Source organism: Emys orbicularis, chromosome 1 (genome assembly GCF_028017835.1).
Source record: "Emys orbicularis isolate rEmyOrb1 chromosome 1, rEmyOrb1.hap1, whole genome shotgun sequence".
NCBI lineage: Eukaryota > Metazoa > Chordata > Testudines > Emydidae > Emys > Emys orbicularis.
The window spans coordinates 135,978,323-135,998,560 of record NC_088683.1 but is presented as its reverse complement, the minus strand read 5'-3'; the positions used below and the strand labels follow the sequence as shown (position 1 = coordinate 135,998,560).

General features: G+C 44.2%; 1 pseudogene; it reads left to right on the top strand.

The window, feature by feature from the left end:
* The first annotated feature begins 434 nt into the window (after positions 1-434).
* Positions 435-9,116, top strand: LOC135883661 (cyclin-dependent kinase inhibitor 1-like; annotated as a pseudogene).
* The last annotated feature ends 11,122 nt before the right edge of the window (positions 9,117-20,238 follow it).

Below are 20,238 nucleotides of genomic sequence, written 5' to 3'. Positions count from 1 at the left end.
CACAGTGAAGACAAGACGTTTTAGTTTTACCATGAAGTAAACTGGTGAGGTCAACCCCAGGAAGTTTAAAACTAAAGCGCCTGGTTTTCACTGTCTTTACCTCAGGATAGCTCACAGTTGTTAGTTACCCTGAAGTAAAAAATGCAGCTTTTTTAGCAGTGAAGACAAAGCCTCAGTCTCCATGATGAACAAGCCAACCCCCTCACTAGCTCTACATGAAGCCCCCCACAAAAAAGAGAGGGAGAAGCCCTCCTCCCCCTCGACAGCAAATACAACATCGGCTGAGGCTCCAGTCAACATAGTCCACTGACGTCAATGAGAGTTTTCCATGAAGATTGGAGATTGGCAGAAGTTTTCCCAAACAGTTTCCCAACTTTCCCTGGAAGAGGATCAGAAATACCCTAACACTTGCTACATCCCCCATAGAGCATGTGATGCCTGATGTGTCTGATGATCTTTCTATCTCTGGCAGGGAATCGTTGCTCTGTACGCTCGTTGGTGAGCGGCGGATTGGAGAGCAAATGGAGTGGAGGCCAGTGAAGGCAAACCGTGTACGAAGGAACCTCTTCGGCCCTGTGGACCATGAGCAGCTGCAGCAGGACTTCCAGCATATGCTGCGCAGCAGCATGGAGGGAGCCCAGCAGAAGTGGAACTTTGACTTCTTACGAGACATGCCAGCTGAGGGGCTCCTGCAGTGGGAAGAACTACAGAGCCACGATGTCCCGGCCTTTTACCACAGTTGTGTGGTGGGTGAGGCTCGCAAGCCTTTGAAGCCCTTGAACCAGGGGATAGTCAAGGAGGTCAAGGCTCACCACTTTGCCACAGTGACACTGACTGAGAACCCCAAAGTTGCCAAGAAAATGTCGGGCAAGAAGAGCCAAGCAGGGAAGAAACGAAGACAGACATCCTTGACAGGTGTGTGAGATTTGTACTGTATGCTGCTCAGTGGGTCAGAACTAGCTCTGAGAGCTTCACAGGAATTTAATCCTGATAGGCCTGTAACTAGCCTCGTCTTAGACAAAAAACACTTCAAATAAACCAGAGGACATTCCTGATGCACACAGGTTAAGGGAGCTTATCACGTGCAGTTTACATATGAGACAATTAGGCTGATTTTCAAAAAGGCTGTGCACCTGCAGCTCCCACGGGCATCCGTGGGATTTGTGAATGCTCAGAAGTCTGAAAACCAAGCCAAATAAGAGTATGGTTGCTTTGTCAAATTTAGGCCTGGTCTACATTAAAAAATTAGATTGACCTAGCTACAGTGCTCAGGGCTGTGTAAACTTTTGCACCCTGAACACCATAGTTAGGTCGAGCTAAGCCCCGGAGTAGACATGGTCAGATCAATTGTTCCATCAACCGAGCTACCATTTCTCAGAAAGGTGGATTAACTACACTGATGGAAAACCCCTCTTCTATCTGTGAAGGAAGCACCTACACTATGGTGCTAGAATGGCACAGCAGATGTGGCCTTAGTGTAGGTGTGAGAGACTAGGCAACTAAAGGGAAGGGGGCGAGGAAGAATAGTTAAGATGACTTGTCCAAGGGCAGCCTGGATCTCAAGTTGGATTGTCCAGCAAGACAGTATGACTTTCTCCAATTCTTTTCATAGATCTGCGTAGTTAGCCATGTGTGCTCTTCCCAAAGTGCTGTTTGAGACACAGTGGGCCAAGCAGAGCCAGGGGAGGAGGAACAGGAACCAGAAAAGGTTGCCAGTTTTCATGCTAACTTCAGTTTGGATAGGATACTGAGTGAATGCATCCAGGAATTGTAAGAGCAGACCAGTCTTAAACTTGGCAGGAAGGGAGAATGGGCCAGCTTTTGAAGAGCTCAGCACCCATAACTAGAGACAGATTTTCAAAGGAGCTCAGATCACATTTAGAGTATGTTTCTACACTGGGTTCGAGCTAGACTGCTAAATAGCAACGTGGACATTTTTGCATGGGCAGTGGCTTGGGTTACCCACCCAAGTCCAAGACCACTCAGCTCTCTGTGTCTGAGCTTGGGCAGCTAACCCAAGCCACCAGCCATGCCACAACGTCATCACTACTATTTTCAGCATGTTAGTTTGAGCAGATCTAGTGCAAATCTCTCTGCCTGCGCTGAGAATCGCACCTCCCAGCCGCAGCGTAGACATACCCTTTGGCACCAACACCAGGGCAAAATTTTCAAAAGTACTCAGCACCCAGCCACTTCTAGGATGACACTTATCGCCAGGCTGTAAAAAATGTGCTCAGCACCCAGCATGCTACGCAGCATGCTGAAAATCTCACCACTTATTTTTATAGATAAATGGCAGCTGAGATCTTTTAAACATCTGCCCTAATTGTGAGTGCTGAGCAAGTTTGAATATCTTATCCTGATTATATTTCATTTATCCACACAGGGATTTTGGTTGTCCTGGCCTCCTGAACAACAGGATTCTTTCTAGCCTGTATGGAGAGGGGTAGGGGGGTGAGGGGCAGGGGCTAATGAGAAGTACCATCCTGAAATTGTCAAAAAGGATAATTAAACTAAGACATTAGGAAACTTCTTTTGAATAGTGATGCAGATCAGACAATAGACTAATTTGCCAGGAGAGGCTATGGCATAAGCTGGGTGCAAGCAAACAATATGTGTTTTAATACAGCCAAATGTAAATGTATATGTCTAGGAACAAAGAATACAGGCCATATTTACAGGGTAGGGAACTGTATCCTGGGAAACAGCGACTCTGAAAAAGATTTAGGGGGTCATGGTAAATATTTAGCTGAACGTGACACCAGGGCTAATGTGATGCTTGGATCCATAAACAGGGGAATCTCGAGTAGCAATAGAGAGGTTGTTTTACCTCTCTATTTGGCACTGGTGTGACCATTGCTGGAATACTGTGTCCAGTTGTGTCCACAATTCAAAAAGGATGTTGATAAATTGAAGAAGGTTCAGAGAACAGCCACAAGGTTGATTAAAGTATTAGAAAACATGCTTTGTAGTGATAGACTCGAGGAACAAAACCTATTTAGCTTAACAAAGAGAAGGTTAAGGGGTGACTTGATTACAGTCTATAAGTACCTACTTGGGGAACAAATTCTGATCATGGGATCTTCAATCTAGCACAGACAAATCTAACATGATCCAATGGCTGGATGCTGAAGCTAGACAAATTCGGATTGGAAATAAGGTGTAAATTTTTTGACAGTGAGATTAATTAACCATTGGAACTACTTACCAAGGGCCGTGGTGGATTCTCCATCATTTGCAATTTTTAAATCAAGATTGGAATTTTTCTCTAAAAATATATGCTCTATGAATTATTTTGGGGAAGTTCAATAGTCAGACTAGATGATTACAGTGGTCCCTTCTGGCCTTGGAATCTATGAGTCACCATCATTAGAGAGGTTTAAGAATGGACTACAGCTTAGTGATGAGAGGACAATCCTACACTAGAGCACAGGACAGAAATACTTAATGAATGCACTTTTCATCTCCAAAGCACTTTGCAGGCATTAACTAATTAACAGTATAATATAACTGTAGGAGTACAGGAGCGTTATTCAGGCTTCAGTGTTGTGACAGTTGGAGGGTATCACCATTCAGTTGTAAATCTCTGTCTAGCAGTGTAAGAGCAAATTATGCAAATATTTCCAAGGGATATTTTCTTCCATTCTGTTTGCCCGGGTAAACAAACATTTCAACAGGGGATGTGGAAACCAAAACACTAAGTTGCACAGCCTAACACTTTCCCATATTTGTTTTTACAAGGGAAAACTTGTTGGTAGAAATTGGTCCCCCAAGAATTCTGGATGCAATGAAGCTGATCTATCAGGTCAATCATGTATATTCTGCCTATTTTGGTGGAACTTTGAGCTCGTTCAATCTCTCTCTCTCTCTCTCTCTCTCTCTCTCTCTCTCTCTCTCTCTCTCTTTCTCTCACAAGCACCCATTTATCCTCCATATCACCACCTCAACAGTACATCAAAATCTCCCATCAACTCAGAAGATCTGTACTCTGCTCCCTCTGGAACAAAACGTGACTAATCCATGTGACAGCTGGATTAGTCATCCAGAGTGATGCCTACCCCCAGGGGCCAAACCCACTCTCTGTGCCACACTCCCCAACCTCTGTCATCCCAGAGAGTGTGGACTAAACTTTAGACGGGTTCTGAGCACAGGTATCTGCTATCTCATTTAGTCAAGCAGAACTCAGTAATGCTTTGCATTAAGTTCCTGCAATGGTGCATTTAATTGACACTATAAAAGACAGCAGTGGTCTGGTTAAATAAATATCAATGTCTTCAAAACCAACATGGGTTCTGTGGACACTGGAGCCACCAGAGTGGGAGGAGCTCATAGACTCATAGACTCATAGATTTTAAGGTCAGAAGGGACCATTGTGGTCATCTAGTCTGACCTCCCACATGATGCAGGCCACAAAAGCTGACCCACCCACTTTCCCTTAACTCAGCTGTTGAAGTCTCCAGATCGTGATATAAAGACTTCAAGTCGCAGAGAATCCTCCAGCTTGCGACCCCTGCCCTATGCTTTCTCACTGTATCTGACTCCTTGGGCAGGGAGAGTTAATTAACCGGTAAAAATGCAGTTTTGCCATATTCCCAGCTCATTTGACACATGCATACCATCAGATCCAGCCTCTGTTCTGATTCCATGAGAGTGCTTCACAGCTGCAGATTTACAATACAGCTAGGCTTTATTCTGGCCTTTTCCAGGAACTGAAGTGAGCTGTCTTTTTTGTAAGCCGGATTTCAAGATGCATCAGTGGCCAGAGCTAGAGAAGGAGCCAAGGGAAGGAAAGACATTTTCCATGCAGAACCAGCCTCCCACTTTCACATGCCAGCTCTCATCCTTTTGTTTTCAGAGCACTGTGGACTTGACTTTAGTCATGTCTACACTACGGGTCCTGCAGCAGCACTGCAGTTATGCCACAGGAGTGCCATAGTGTAGGTGCTTTCTACAGTGATGGAAAGGGGTAAGCCACCTCCCTTGAGTGGCAGTAGCTAGGTTGATGGAAGAACTTTTCTGCTGACTCAGCTGTGTCTACACAGGGAGTGAGGTTAGGTCCATCTACTGGACTAGTGGTTTCAAGATACAGGGTAAAATTTTCAAAAGTGACTAGTCTACACTACAAAGTTAGGTTGAGCTAGCTACATCACTCAGGAGTGTGAAAATTCACCCTCCGCCCCTCCCCCCCCAGAAAGATGAATTTAAGCTGACCTAAGCCCCGGTGTCGTCACCACGAGGTTAATGAAGAATTCTTCCATCGACCTAGCTACCGCCTCCCGAGGAGGTGAATTTATTACAGCAATGGAAGAACCCCTTCACTACAGCAGTGCAACTGTGCCGCTGTAGCATTTCTACAAAAATAACAGGAGTACTTGTGGCACCTTAGAGACTAACAAATTTATTAGAGCATAAGCTTTCGTGGGCTACAACCCACTTCTTCGGATGCATATAGAGTGAACCATATATTGAGGAGATATATATACACACACATACAGAGAGCATGAACAGGTGGGAGTTGTCTTACCAACTCTGAGAGGCCAATTAAGTAAGAGAAAAAAAACTTTTGAAGTGATAATCAAGATGGCTCAGTACAGACAGTTTGATAAGAAGCAAGTGTGAAAATACTTACAAGGGGAGATAGATTCAATGTTTGTAATGGCTCAGCCATTCCCAATCCCTATTTAGCCCTGAGTTGATTGTGTCTAGTTTGCATATCAATTCCAGCTCAGCAGTCTCTCGTTGGAGTCTGTTTTTGAAGTTTTTCTGTTTTAAGATAGCCACTCGCAGGTCTGTCAAAGAATGGCCAGACAGGTTAAAGTGTTCTCCCACTGGTTTTTGAGTATTATGATTCCTGATGTCAGATTTGTGTCCATTAATTCTTTTGCGTAGAGACTGTCCGGTTTGGCCAATGTACATGGCAGAGGGGCATTGCTGGCACATGATGGCATATATCACATTGGTAGATGTGCAGGTGAACGAGCCACCGATGGTATGGCTGATGTGATTAGGCCCTATGATGGTGTCACTTGAATAGATATGTGGACAGAGTTGGCATCGGGCTTTGTTACAAGGATAGGTTCCTGGGTCAGTGTTTTTGTTCAGTGATGTGTGGTTGCTGGTGAGTATTTGCTTTAGGTTGGGGGGTTGTCTGTAAGCGAGGACAGGTCTGTCTCCCAAGATCTGTGAGAGTAAAGGATCATCTTTCAGGATAGGTTGTAGATCTCTGATGATGCGCTGGAGAGGTTTTAGTTGGGGGCTGAAGGTGACAGCTAGTGGTGTTCTGTTATTTTCTTTGTTGGCCCTGTCTTGTAGGAGGTGACTTCTGGGTACTCGTCTGGCTCTGTCAATCTGTTTTTTCACTTCAGCAGGTGGGTATTGTAGTTTTAAGAATGCATTCTTAAAACTACAATACCCACCTGCTGAAGTGAAAAAACAGATTGACAGAGCCAGACGAGTACCCAGAAGTCACCTCCTACAAGACAGGGCCAACAAAGAAAATAACAGAACACCACTAGCTGTCACCTTCAGCCCCCAACTAAAACCTCTCCAGCGCATCATCAGAGATCTACAACCTATCCTGAAAGATGATCCTTTACTCTCACAGATCTTGGGAGACAGACCTGTCCTCGCTTACAGACAACCCCCCAACCTAAAGCAAATACTCACCAGCAACCACACATCACTGAACAAAAACACTGACCCAGGAACCTATCCTTGTAACAAAGCCCGATGCCAACTCTGTCCACATATCTATTCAAGTGACACCATCATAGGGCCTAATCACATCAGCCATACCATCGGTGGCTCGTTCACCTGCACATCTACCAATGTGATATATGCCATCATGTGCCAGCAATGCCCCTCTGCCATGTACATTGGCCAAACCGGACAGTCTCTACGCAAAAGAATTAATGGACACAAATCTGACATCAGGAATCATAATACTCAAAAACCAGTGGGAGAACACTTTAACCTGTCTGGCCATTCTTTGACAGACCTGCGGGTGGCTATCTTAAAACAGAAAAACTTCAAAAACAGACTCCAACGAGAGACTGCTGAGCTGGAATTGATATGCAAACTAGACACAATCAACTCAGGGCTAAATAGGGATTGGGAATGGCTGAGCCATTACAAACATTGAATCTATCTCCCCTTGTAAGTATTTTCACACTTGCTTCTTATCAAACTGTCTGTACTGAGCCATCTTGATTATCACTTCAAAAGTTTTTTTTCTCTTACTTAATTGGCCTCTCAGAGTTGGTAAGACAACTCCCACCTGTTCATGCTCTCTGTATGTGTGTGTATATATATCTCCTCAATATATGGTTCACTCTATATGCATCCGAAGAAGTGGGTTGTAGCCCATGAAAGCTTATGCTCTAATAAATTTGTTAGTCTCTAAGGTGCCACAAGTACTCCTGTTATTTTTGCGGATACAGACTAACACGGCTGCTACTCTGAAACCTGTAGCATTTCTAGTATAGACATACCCTTAGGCACTTAGAGCCCAGATCTTCAAAGGCATTAGGTCCCTAACTTCCATTGAAATCAATGTGAGTTGGGCACTTAAATTCATTTGAGGATCTGGTCCCAAGAAGCCTTAGTCCCACTGACTTCCATCAAGATTTTGGCTCCTACATGCACAAGTCCCTTTTGAAATTGGAACTTGGGCTCCTAAATTACTTAGATGCCTTTGAAAATTTTACCCTTGCTAAAATTCACCATTGATGAAAGTGAGGATAACACTTATGAATTTGTCACTTATGAATTTGACCCACCAAGTATAATCCACAATATATCTCTCCTCCCCAGTACAAACTGGAGGACAGTGTATATATAAGGTCTCATGACTAGAAGAATTAACAGTTGTGAGGATTATACTTTGTGAGAACTCAGATATCCCACTTATTATTGTTACTCCTCTCCCCTTCCTTCCCACCAAGAACTTCTTGTGACATTTGCAGGCCTTTTCTTCCTCATAAATTAGCTGCTCAGACTCCCAACAATATGTGGTATTAATTTGGGTCATCACTATACATATTAGCCTCATCATAAATCAACCAACAGAACTTAATGAAATTGGATGCAGGATTGTCTTTGCAGAACTTGGCTGTGAAAACCTATAGAATTCCAGGGAGTATCCTCTGCCAGTAGTATTCTCTGTAGAAATGAATACAACCGTAAGCTGCTAGGACTCCATGAATATTTACTACGTACATTGCCATTTTGGTTATGTGAGAAAGTGAAGTTAAAACATCATGAGGGCCAAATCCTCAGCTGGTTTAAATTGGAATAGCTCTATTAAAGCCAATGGAGCCAGTTTACACCAGCTGAGGATGTGGATCCCTGCCTGTAGATGTGAGTAAACTTTCAATTTAATTTCAGCTAAATTTGTCCTGTTAACTACCTGAAAAATGTCTTTGTTTCTGTGTTAGAAAAAAAAACAGTGCTTAGTGTTTCCACAAATTATGGAAAGCAGGTCATGGTTCTGTTGTTAGGTTGAGTTTTGCACTTGAAGCAGGAATTAAATCACTTTGCTATGGATGAAAAATACAGAATATTTTCCCCATAATTACAGCCCTTACTCTCTGAGTACAGAATGAATAATAATTCAGTGTTATTGCAAGGTTATATGCAGTCTTCCTAGAGTTCTTATTTGATAATAAGTAGAACGTTATTAGTAAAGTTCAGCATAATTATAATTCTTCTGATGTTATTCTAAACTGCAGATCTTTTTTAAGGTGGCAAAAGAGCACTGAAAAACAACTATTTCTGACCAGAAAACACTACTGTACTGGATCTAAAAGTCAGAGAGTAAAATGTCACATTGCTCAGCTTATATAAGAGAGTCCAACGTCCTTTGATCTATGCTGAATAAAAGCCAGCACATTTCCTTTGTTTGTTTGGTATTACACAGCTTTATATGGAACATACTAAATGTATTAGTTTTGTTCCCTCATGGGCCTTAGAGAAGCCTACCTGACATTTCTTTAAAACATCATTCACCACTTCAGCAGTTTCTAATTCTGTTTGTTTGCTATTCTACAGATTACCACTCAGCTAAGAAGCAAGTCAAAACTAACACTCAAGCTGCTGCAAAGAATTTGGCTTTCTGAAATGAAACACAGGATTGATCTGCACTAGAGATGTTATAAAGAGCTGCCAAGTTTATTTGACATTTAGAAATTGTGTGTGCAGGCTGCAAATGCTTGAGGGCATCACATGGATTGATATATTCATGAAAGTACTGATGGAGAGTCTTATAAACACAACAAAACTCGCATTGGAATGAGGTTAAACTGGAAGCCCCTTTGCTAAGGGTCACTGGCCTTAAAGGTGTTGGTAAGCAAATTTGGAAATGTTACGGGAATTGGCTAATAGCAGCAACTTAACCATGTGCATTTAAAAGAATACTGCATATGAGAAAGCAGTGAACATAAGGTTAAACAGCTGTACAAATGTACTGCAAAGTTTGAACAAGTCAAAATATGATCAGGACCATATTATGTTTCCGATTTTGTATTTTTTACATCTTTAATGTACAGCTTGTTCCCTATTTCTAAGGGTGATGGCTTATCCAATCAATAAGCTTCACCAGCTAAACTCTACAGATCTGATTTTTTTTAAAAAGTTCCCAACCCAGCCTACGATTTTTAAGGTGCAAAATTGTGATTACACTTTTGTACCCACAACTATTTGCGGACATAAATGGTGGTATTTATGTGGCGAATTCTCTGCTGCTGTCAATGGACACAGCTGTAGTTACTTCAGCAGAGTTTTGCCCATTTCCATGGGCAGAGAATTTGGTCCTATGTGTCTGTCTACTTGACTGTGTTCAAAAATCACAGTGTTAACATGTGACTGTTGTAAATGTATGTCTACAAATTTGCACCCATGAAATCAGGAATCTTATGTTAAAATCATTCCCTATATCTGCTGGGACACATCTAGCCTTCATTTTCACCTGTGCAACTCCATGGAGGCCAATGTGTGTGTGAAAATGAGAGCAATATTTGCCCTGTTGGGCATAGTGTTTTGTAATGCAGGTTACTATGGAGACATGGGGCTAGATTCACAAAGATCCTCAGCATCATCACGCCTACCTTTTAGGTTCCTAGAAACTCCCTAGGGTTCACAAAGCCTGAGTTCAGGGCCTAGGCTCCCTGTACAGTGAATGGAGGGAGATGGGTGCCTCAGAATCGGATTCACAAAAGCCAGCAGGCTAGGCAGCTCCTCGCCCGGGCTAGCCATTGGGAGATGCCAAAATTAGGGGGGGAGAGGGTGCTAAGCCTGATCCCTGTCAGTGAGATGGGTGTTGAAGTCTGGGCTGCAGGGAGGTACCTCATTTGGCTTGCAATTCTCAGGTGCAAACCCTCTCTTGGGGTTATCTACACTGCTTTAGCAAGATGTTGGGGGGTCAGGGGAAAGACTACCCACATAACGTTGAGCCCAGTGGTTTGGGCACTCAGAGGTAGTAGGTCCCAGTTCAAAACTCTTCCCCCCCCCCCATAAGTGAAGGTGGGGCTACAACTGGGGGCTCCCACATCCCAGGTATAAGCACCCTAACGACTGGGCTAAAACATTGGAGGGAGGGGCTCCTCTTTGCCCACCTCCAGCCATTTTGTGTATGCTCATGTGTAGGGGCCCAATCCGGTAGGCAAGCTCTGAAGATGTTTACCAGATTGTGCCCTGCAGGAAAGTTAGGCAGAGGAACTCCTGTCTTTCCTTGGTTCATGCATCACTCTGGGGTTAAGTATCCGGACGCCTGGTGTGGGGCTGCAGTGTGCATGCTCAGAGGAAGAGCCATAGGTGCCTAGGGAATATTTACTACTAAAAGTTAGGTGCTGAGTGAGTTTAGGCACCTACAGGATTTGGTGGCAGCTGGGACTGGGATGGGATTTGTGAATCCTATTGTTGCCTGATTCTGGGATTTAGGCACCTAAAGTGGCAGTTAAACACCTAAGTCCTTTTGTGAATTGAGCCCATTGTTTTTTTATTTTTATTTTTTAAGCCCCCATCATGGTGTTTCCATTACTATTTAGGATTTTTGTACAAGAGAAAAGGTTTAATAGCACTCGCTCATCCATCCCTCTTGGCATTGCATGGATTATTATTTCTAGGCGTTTTTATACCACAGACACTTCCTTTCTATTTCCCTTCTCCACTCCACCCACCAATTTGGATAATTGGGTTTTATGGCTCTTGGCACCCAGTGTGTAAAATGTAAAGAGAAACCTACAAAATATACATGCTACATTATTCTTGTTCATATGGACTTGAGTAAGCTGCTGTGTTTCACAAACGAGTTTGGAAAGACCGCTGTGATTTGGGCATTTTAGAAATTACACAATGATTGAGAACTGCTTTTTGCCTAAAATCTAAATATACGAAGTCTTGTACAGTAGATTTTGTCTGGGTATATACATATTTGTGTATGCTGTACACATGGGATGCAGTTTATACATGTTCACACAGATATTACATGCAACACCAAGACAGGATAATTATTTTTCCATAGGAGCAGTGATGTTTAGATGTAAACAACAGTTCATTAAAGCTACCAAAATGTACCCAATTTTAATGAGAAAAGGCAGTGAATTAAGCCTGTTCCTTTATTTGCTGAGCTACGGGCTCTCAGCATGTTGCAGGCAGAGGTGCTGAAACTAGGAGTACGGGGGTGCTGCTGCACCCTGGCTTGAAGTGGTTTCCATCATACACAGGGTTTACAGTTTGGTTCAATGGCTCTCAGCACTGCTACTATACAAATTGTTCCAGCACCCCTGGTTGCAGGGTCTATATTTTCAACTCCAGGCAAGTGAGAGAGTCAGGAGAAATTATTTCTCTTTTTAGTCTTTGACTTGGGAACTATGGAAACAAAGGGCCCAATCCTGCTCCTACTGAAATCAATGGGAGTTTTGCGCAATGGAACCAGGATGAGACTCCAAATGGAGACTATTGTGAGTTAACTCGGTGTGTGTATGTTTGTGTGCTCAGCAATGCTGTTACAATAGAGATGGCATGCTGGGAAATAGTATGTTTTCTTACTTTTGGTGATGACTAAGACAAATCTATTTTTTTAAGTGTGTGATTTTCTCTGATTTGAAAAAAATTGCACAACCTTATGTTTTCTGTGTGTTTGTGTGTTTTTAAAATCAGACCGACAACACTGTGTACCTTCTTGTTTTGTAGTGATGTGCTAAGCAGCCTTATTTTCTGATCAGTATGACAGGAGCTGCACACAAAAAAGCCTATACATCTGTAATGCGCAAGGTTACCATGATGTTGCCTTGTTTTCTTATAGGGGAAAAGGGATACCTCTTTTTACAGAGGAAAATTATGATAGCTTGTCAGGGATTGAGCTTGTCAAGGTGTGAGACTGCAGGTTAGAATTTAGCCCATCCAAATTTCTAACATCTCTGCCAGTTATGATTGTGAATATTAGCTCAGAATGTTATAGTTAATAAAAAAAAATCTGCTGGCAAGATGCAGGGATATTTTATGGCTCTATATATATTTTTAAAGTTTCTTAATTACACAGTATTGTAAATGAGGGTACAGTGTACAGAAAGAAAAAGTTTTCTTTTCTTACTGCTCCACTCCATGATGGGTGCAGTTAGGATGTCCTGATACTAAGTAATATAGGACCAGATGCTCAGCTAGTGTGAATTCTTGTAGATCACTGAACTGCGATGGAGCTGTGCCAATTTATACCAGCTGAGGACCTGGCCAGAGGTATTTTGCACTAGTGCTTTGTGTTACTACAGACCAAAAGTTGATGACAAGCAGCTAATCAACTGCATACATAAGCTGCCTCCTCTCTCTGTACACAAATTTGTATGGGTACTGCAATAGCAGCCCTACAGCTATTAGCCCTACTGCTGAGAATGACAACAGGCCTCTGATTGGTTGCTGAGGTGTGTCATGTATGGGATAGAGAACAGACCATTCGAAATCTTCTTTTATTCAATAGTTAACATTCTGATGGAGAAGTATTTTAACAAGGAAACATGGAGTCAACATCTTTTTTTTCCTTTTATCCTGTAAATTGCACTTTCCTATCAAACACAATTTAGAATTTTCTTTACAGAGACATTTCAGTAGTAATACCTAATAATAATACCTAGTACATAGCAAAAAATAAAATAATTAAATGGGCCCAAAACATTCCCAGTCTTTAAAAGTATGGAAAAGGAGGCAGACCCACTTGAAGTTAAGCAGTATACTGTAGCTTTAGTATATGTTTAGTTCCATTTAAGTATACAGTGCTCTGAGTGAACTAAATATAATACAGTAATGAAGCTGTTCGAGGCATATTTGCTGACCATTGACTTTGATTGGCTGCCTGGGTGTATGACACAGACCAACAATCAAATCCCCAAGTAGCACTTTTTCATAATGAGACGCAAGGTGCTGTGTTCTGGAACTAACATAAATTGGGCATTAAATTGGTGGTAGCAGCACTGTTTCAAGCTAGCTTAACTGTACTTCTGATTACACAGCAGAGGGGGAACTGCATCAGGAATCCATGATATTTAACTGTTTTAACCTCCACCTGTTAATAAATAGACAGCTAATCCCTCTGAGCTCCCTCTCTCAGGTATAGATCATTTCATTCAAGTCCTTTGGCAGCAATTGAGGAAATGGGGCCACGTCAGCAAGATAGCCAGGAAAAGTGACACTAGATGCTTTCCGTTATTTTCAGGATAGTACAAATAGAGTTTTCTTCTACAACTTCTCTGCAAACTATCATAGGGACCCTTCTGTAGGTCAGTATTGTTTTTCTGGAGAACCTATGGATGAGTTACAGTAGACACCTATACTCCACCATTAGCTTTTGGATCTTTATTAATGAGTGGGTGAAGGGACTTATTTATTCCAAAGCTTGTGAACTGCTGTGAGAAAAGTGGATTTTCTCCATTCAAATGGCAAATCTAATGGGTCAACAAAGTTCATTCTGAAATTCAGAGGGTTTATGTTATACAAGGTACTTTCTTTCAGGTATTAATTTTGCTTTGCTTGGAATGTTGTAATACTGTAGGTTCAATGAATTTCAATGTAAGAGTGTTGACGTGTGAAGTGTTTGGTTGTCAACTGTGGATATTTGCAATATCATAAATAAAAACTGGTTCATTACTTGTGGTTTTTTACAGCAAATGAGACTGAGTTGTCCTGTTTTCACACACTTTTTTTCGTTTCTTCACGACTCCAATTTGGATTCCATCCACTTTTCTCCCAATACCGTTCTGCTTTCACAATGCATCACTGACACGAACAAAATATCAGCACGGCATTTGGGGTAATTTAAACTCGGCTAATCTAGAATCCAGAAAAATGGACTTTGTTTCTCCAGTGGGTCTTTCCATATTTTCCCACTGAAACATCACAGACATAGGTGCCGAGTGGCTTTGGCTAGAGGGGGTTTAGTTCCTCCCCCCCTCAATCTATCTCTGCCTTGCCACCCCACCACTGCAGGTATGTCCAGCTTGGTCAGTGACGGCCCATGTCCAGCAGTATCAGGGCCAGGAAGGGGACAGGGAATCATAGAGTAAGGGCCCCACCTGTACATGGGCATGTGCATCACATGACACCGTGAGAGGCTCCTCCAAATCAGCAAGAGTCCATGGGCCAGAGAGGGAAGCCAGGCCCAGCCTCACAGGACAGGTGCCGCTGCTGCAGGGAGAGTGTAGGGCGGGCTAGCTCTCCAAGCCCTCCCCGCCTCAACTCCTCACTGGGCTGGGATAGAGCCAGCAAGCTCCCACACAGTACGCACTGGAGAGTGGGAACTGACACACACATGCAGCAGTCTGTTGCCTGCACATAGGCTGGGGACTCAGCCCCGCCGCTCCCTCCCCCCCAAAAAGAATAGCCGCTATGGGATGGATGACCAGATGTCCCGATTTTATAGGGACAGTCCCGATATTCGGAGCTTATTCTTATATAGGCTCCTATTACCCCCCACCCCCGTCCGGATTTTTCACACTTGCTATCTGGTCACCCTACGTGGGCTCAAATAGTGAATCAAAAGTGAATCCAAAGCCCATTTTTCTTTCCTCCTCTTTGCAGATATGTTTTTGCTGAGGAACCGCTGCCTCTCTAATGGTGTCAGCAATCCTCAGGGCCGGCTCTACTATTCTTGCCGCCCCAAGCAGCGCGCCGAATTGCCGCCGCGAACGGCGGGGGCAGTCTGTGTGCCGTTAGGGCGGCACGCGCGTTTCCGCGGCGGCGGCAATTCGGCGGCAGCTTCTGTCTTCAGCCGGAAGACAGAAGCCGCCAAATTGCCGCGGCGGGCAGCTGAACATAGAAGCTGCCGCCGAATTGCCGCCGCCACGGAAACGCACATGCAGCCCCAACAGCACACGGACTGCCCCTGCCATCCATGGCGGCAATTCAGCGCGCTGCTTGGGGCGGCAAAAACACACGGACTGCTGCCCCTTGCACATTGCCGCCCCAAGCACCTGCTTGGAATACTGGTGCCTGGAGCCAGCCCTGGCAATCCTCCAGTTACCCCTGGCATGAAACACTACCATCAAGTGTTAAATTAAAATTAATTCAAATTTACAAAGGCAGAGAGCTAGCCCCCGGGTCCTGCACAGATTCCAACAGTGGTAGTTATATCTCACCTGACTAAATCTTCCCTGCGGTTTCATTTGGCTATTACATTTTTCACTTCCTGCCATATACTGCTGCAGAGAGCTGTAGTGACATATTAAGCATCTGCCATGTTTCACCCCAGAAGTGGCTGCACTTCAATACCAAATGAAGTGATTCACATTTTATATTATATGCACATGCATGCTTATTTGTTATTACTGTATTGCCTATAGGTCAGTGGGAGCTACTGGGCAGACAGCACGTTTGAAAATCAGGCAGGTACCTAAATATGGTTTAGGAGCCTAACTTTAGGCTTCTGCTTTTGAAAATCTTGGCCCAAACCATTCTTCCTCTCACAAAGTAGTGTGGGTAAATAGCAGTCACCTGCACTCTGCCCATTAAAACATCTCCTCTGACCAGTTTCAAACAGCTGCCAATGTGAAAAAAAAGAAGACACGCACACATATACGCCTGCTAGGTAAATATATCCTTCTTCATCTCCCCACCCTGCACGAATCTGAAATGTCTCCCATAAAATTACATTGGCCTGCAGCCAAAGATAGTATGTAGTCCTGGATCAATGGCAGACTGAGGTAACTTCAGGGTTAGAAAGGAGTGACCTTTATCACTGGAAAAAGGAAACTTCCAACTTCCTGCTGGGATACATAGTACTTGCTTCTAGTCCTGGAAAATCCAGAAATACCAGACCCTAAAATCACTACATTATTTTATACAGAATAATTTTTTGGTAATTTTTAGAGGTTTAAAAGTGTTGTTATTAAATCGAGTCATGTCTGTAAGGAGACATCTTCACTGCAAAAAATGACCTGCAGCCATGAGTCTCCGAGCCCAGTTCAACTGACTCTGAAAAGGTGGGTTTCAGACCCCAGGATCCAGCCTGAGCCCCAGTGTCTACACTGCTAGTTTTTGACCAATAGTTCATTGTCCCTGAGTCAGTTGGCCCTGGTCTCCAAGACTCGCTACCAGTGGTCTTTTTTTGCAGTGCAGACACACCATAAGGCACTTTGGGATTCATCTGGATGAGCGGTGCCATCTCAATCCCAAATGACCAAATTAGTATTTATGAATTTATCCAACTTGTTGAAAAGTGGCCATTTTTGACACTGGCACTACTGGAGCCCAGCATAGCAGACAATCTTTTGGCAGGGGGCTAGGAGAGATGGAAGGGTCTTGTTGTTTTTGAGGAAGGGGGAAAGAAGGGGTAGAAGTGGGTAAGGGAGCGAAAAATGATTTTCCTTGGCTCTGGCACCCTACTAAGGAGCACTAAGAAAGACTAGGCCCAGATCCTCAAAGGAATTTCATTACCTAACTCCTATTGAAATCATTGGAAGTTAGGCACCTAAATACCCTTGAGGATCTGGGCCATGTTTGTAGCACTTTGAGGATTAAAGAATGTAGGAAACTGGTTTCCCTTATGTTAGCTACAGCGTCACAACTAAGGGCACTATTCAGCAAAATGCCTTTTTAATGTTCGTAACATGTACACCTGTATCTATAATCTGCAAAAATCCAGTTCTGTGTGCTTCCCCTGCCCTCTCAAAATAATCACAATGGCCTTTTAAAAAAAAAAAATATACAGGAAAATCATTTTAAAATGTGTGCCAGATACCATGACAGCCACCACGTAAAGATTTCACAAACAAACGAACGATAACATACGCTTTGGGATTCTCTTCTGAGCAGATGTTTCTATAAACCAATTGCAGTGGATATTAATAAACACTACAACACAGCTACATTAAGCCTAGGGTTGCCAGGTGTCTGGTTTTCGACTGGAACACCTGGTCGAAAAGGAACCATAGTGACTCCAGTCAGCAGCGCTGACCGGGCAGTTAAAAGTCTGGTTGGCAGTGCAGGCAGGCTCCCTACCCGGCTCTGCGGGGCTCCCTGGAAGCTACTGGCATGTTTGGCTCCTAGGCATAGCGGCAGCCATGGGGGCTGTACACTGCCCCCACCCTGAGTGCTGGTTCCACAGCTCCCATTGGCCAGGAACTGCGGCCAATGGGAGCTCCGGGGGCAGCGTCTGCGGGTGGGGGGGCAGCGCGCAGAGCCGCCTCGACGTGCCTCTGCCTAAGAGTCAGAGGGACATGTCGCTGCTTCTGGGGAGCCACCCGAGGTAAGCATCACCTGGAGCCTGCACCCCTCCCCCCTGCTGCACCCCTCCCCCCTGCTGCACCCCAACCCCCTGAGCCCTCTCCTGCACCCAAACTCCCTTCTGTAGCCCACACCCTGCCCCCCAAACTCCTGTCCCAGCCCGGAGCCCACACCCCAACCCCCTGCCCCAGCCCAGAGCCCCCTCCTGCACTCCGAACCCCTCGGCCCCAGCCTGGAACCTCCTCCTGGAACCTCATCAGGTTGTCACTCGCAGCTGGAGCCCTCACCCCTCCTTCACCCCTGCCCCAGCCCTGAGCCCCCTCCCCCACTCCAAGCCCGGAGCCCCAGATCCTGCACCCGCAGCTGGAGCTTTCACCTCATCCCTCATCCCAATCCCCTACCCCATCCCTGAGCCCCCTCCCCCACTCCAAACCCCTCAGCTCCAGCCCGGAGCCTCAGAGCCTGCACCCCCAGCTGGAGCCTTCACCTCATCCCTCACCACAACCCCCTGCCTCAGCCCTGAGCCCCCTCCTGCACTCCTAACCCCTCAGCCCCAGCCTAGAATCTCCTCCCCTCATCCCTGGCCCCACCCCAGAGCCATCACTTCCAGCCAGAGCCCTCACCCCTCCTGCACCCCAACCCCCTGTCCCAACCCAGTGAAAATGAACTAGTGAGTGATGGTAGGGGAGAGCGAACGAAGGAGGGAGGGGGATGGAGAGAGCAAGAGCGGGGCCTTGGAGAATGGGTGGGGCAGGGGCAGGGCCTCGGGGAAGGGGCGGGGCAAGCGTGTTCGCTTTTCTGCTATTAGAAAGTTGGCAACCCTAATTAAGCCACATGCTAGTTATGTCAAGCTCTTTCCTCCATGAGCACATCTTTTGCAGGGATAGGGCAATGTTATACTTTAAAGAACTATAAATCTTTTACCAAGCCAACAGAGCACATTGCTTCACTTAGATTAAGAGCATTGTTTGAATACTTGTGGTTGTACAATTTGTCCTGTCTCTTTCTCTTTTCTTTCAGCCATGCTAAACAATGAAGTGGCAACATTGTGCTGTTATGTAGGAGGGCTGATGTGATGCACTGCAGGAGGTTTTTAACTTGCCTGCCGCAAATCAGGATTATCCCTTTTACTTTTCCACAAATCTTTCCAACTTGATTGCTTTTATTACAAATAATTTTCCTCTAATCTTTTCAGGACACTTCACACAACAGAGCAAAAAACATATTAATCACAAAAATAGCCAGGAAAGGCTGCTACCAGGTTGGCTTCCCCTACCACCAGGCAGCCACCAACAGCACAACTTCCACTATTGCTGCTCCAAACGGCGGCTGCAAAGTTTGCTAGAGTAGACAAGCTTCTGAATACTACTGGAGGGGGCCCGTCTACAACCACGGTGGGGGAACTAGTGGCAACCTGACACAACTGAGCCATGCTGCTGGTGAAGGGGAGATTGTCCCATAGATCCTTGGGCTCCGCATGGTCAGCAGGCTACGCCCCTTGCCACTTCTTTACCGCCACTGTAAGAAAAGAATGCAGTGGATTTCCTGTGATACCAAATCATTAGATGCCTCCATATAATTTGATGAAACATTTTTACATGGGAGAGGAGGGGGCTATGACCTAGACTGCTCAGAAAATAAATTGATTATATGTAAAATACATTTTATTGGGGTTTTTTAACATTATTGAATCTGTAATATTAACCTGAGCTTTTAGATGTCTAAAAATGTGACTAAATCTATTCTATGTAATCCTGCCCATTCAATAATGTTACAACCCCCAAATGAAATATTTTTAAAAAGATATAGTGGCATTGGGTAGCTTCTGCATCTTAGCCACCCAGTCCTGTAACCTTTACTCGAGTCATGCAACCACTCATTACTCATATGAACAGTCCCATTGATTCCATCACCTTTACTCGTATGAGTAAAGACTACCTGCGTGCAAAAGTCATAGGATCCAGCTATAAGTTTGTTGTTCCAGAAGGAATTCTTCAGTGGTTCTATTTACTTCAGTTCACTTTCATATTTTTTAACTTCTCCCCTAAGGGAACAATAATGAAATCTACTGGGAGTTTCATGCAGGTGAATACTTGATCAGTGCCTAAAAGAAAATAAACTACCAAGAACCAAATTCTTGTTCTCAGAAATCAAACCTTTGCAATGAGGACTTTATTTTTGTTTCTTCAACACAATTGACCTAAGAGTTTCATGCTAGGTGCAAATGAGTGGAGTGCTTTGTTTTGCATATATATATGCATATATATATGTTTTTTTCAGTGGACTGATGCTGTATATATATATACAGCATCAGTCCACTGAAAAAAACAGGACTATTAAGTGCATTGAAAAAAAATCAGTGCACGGAAAGGGGCTTAGTATATTCATGACATTATTTGTCTCTAACAAATAGCAGTAACCCCAGATGACCTTCTGGCTCCTGGCTCCACCCAAGTTCTTGGCCTCTTTTCTGCATCCTGGCAAAAGTTACAGACATCCGCAACACAATGCCAAGTAGCTGTTTTGTCTGTA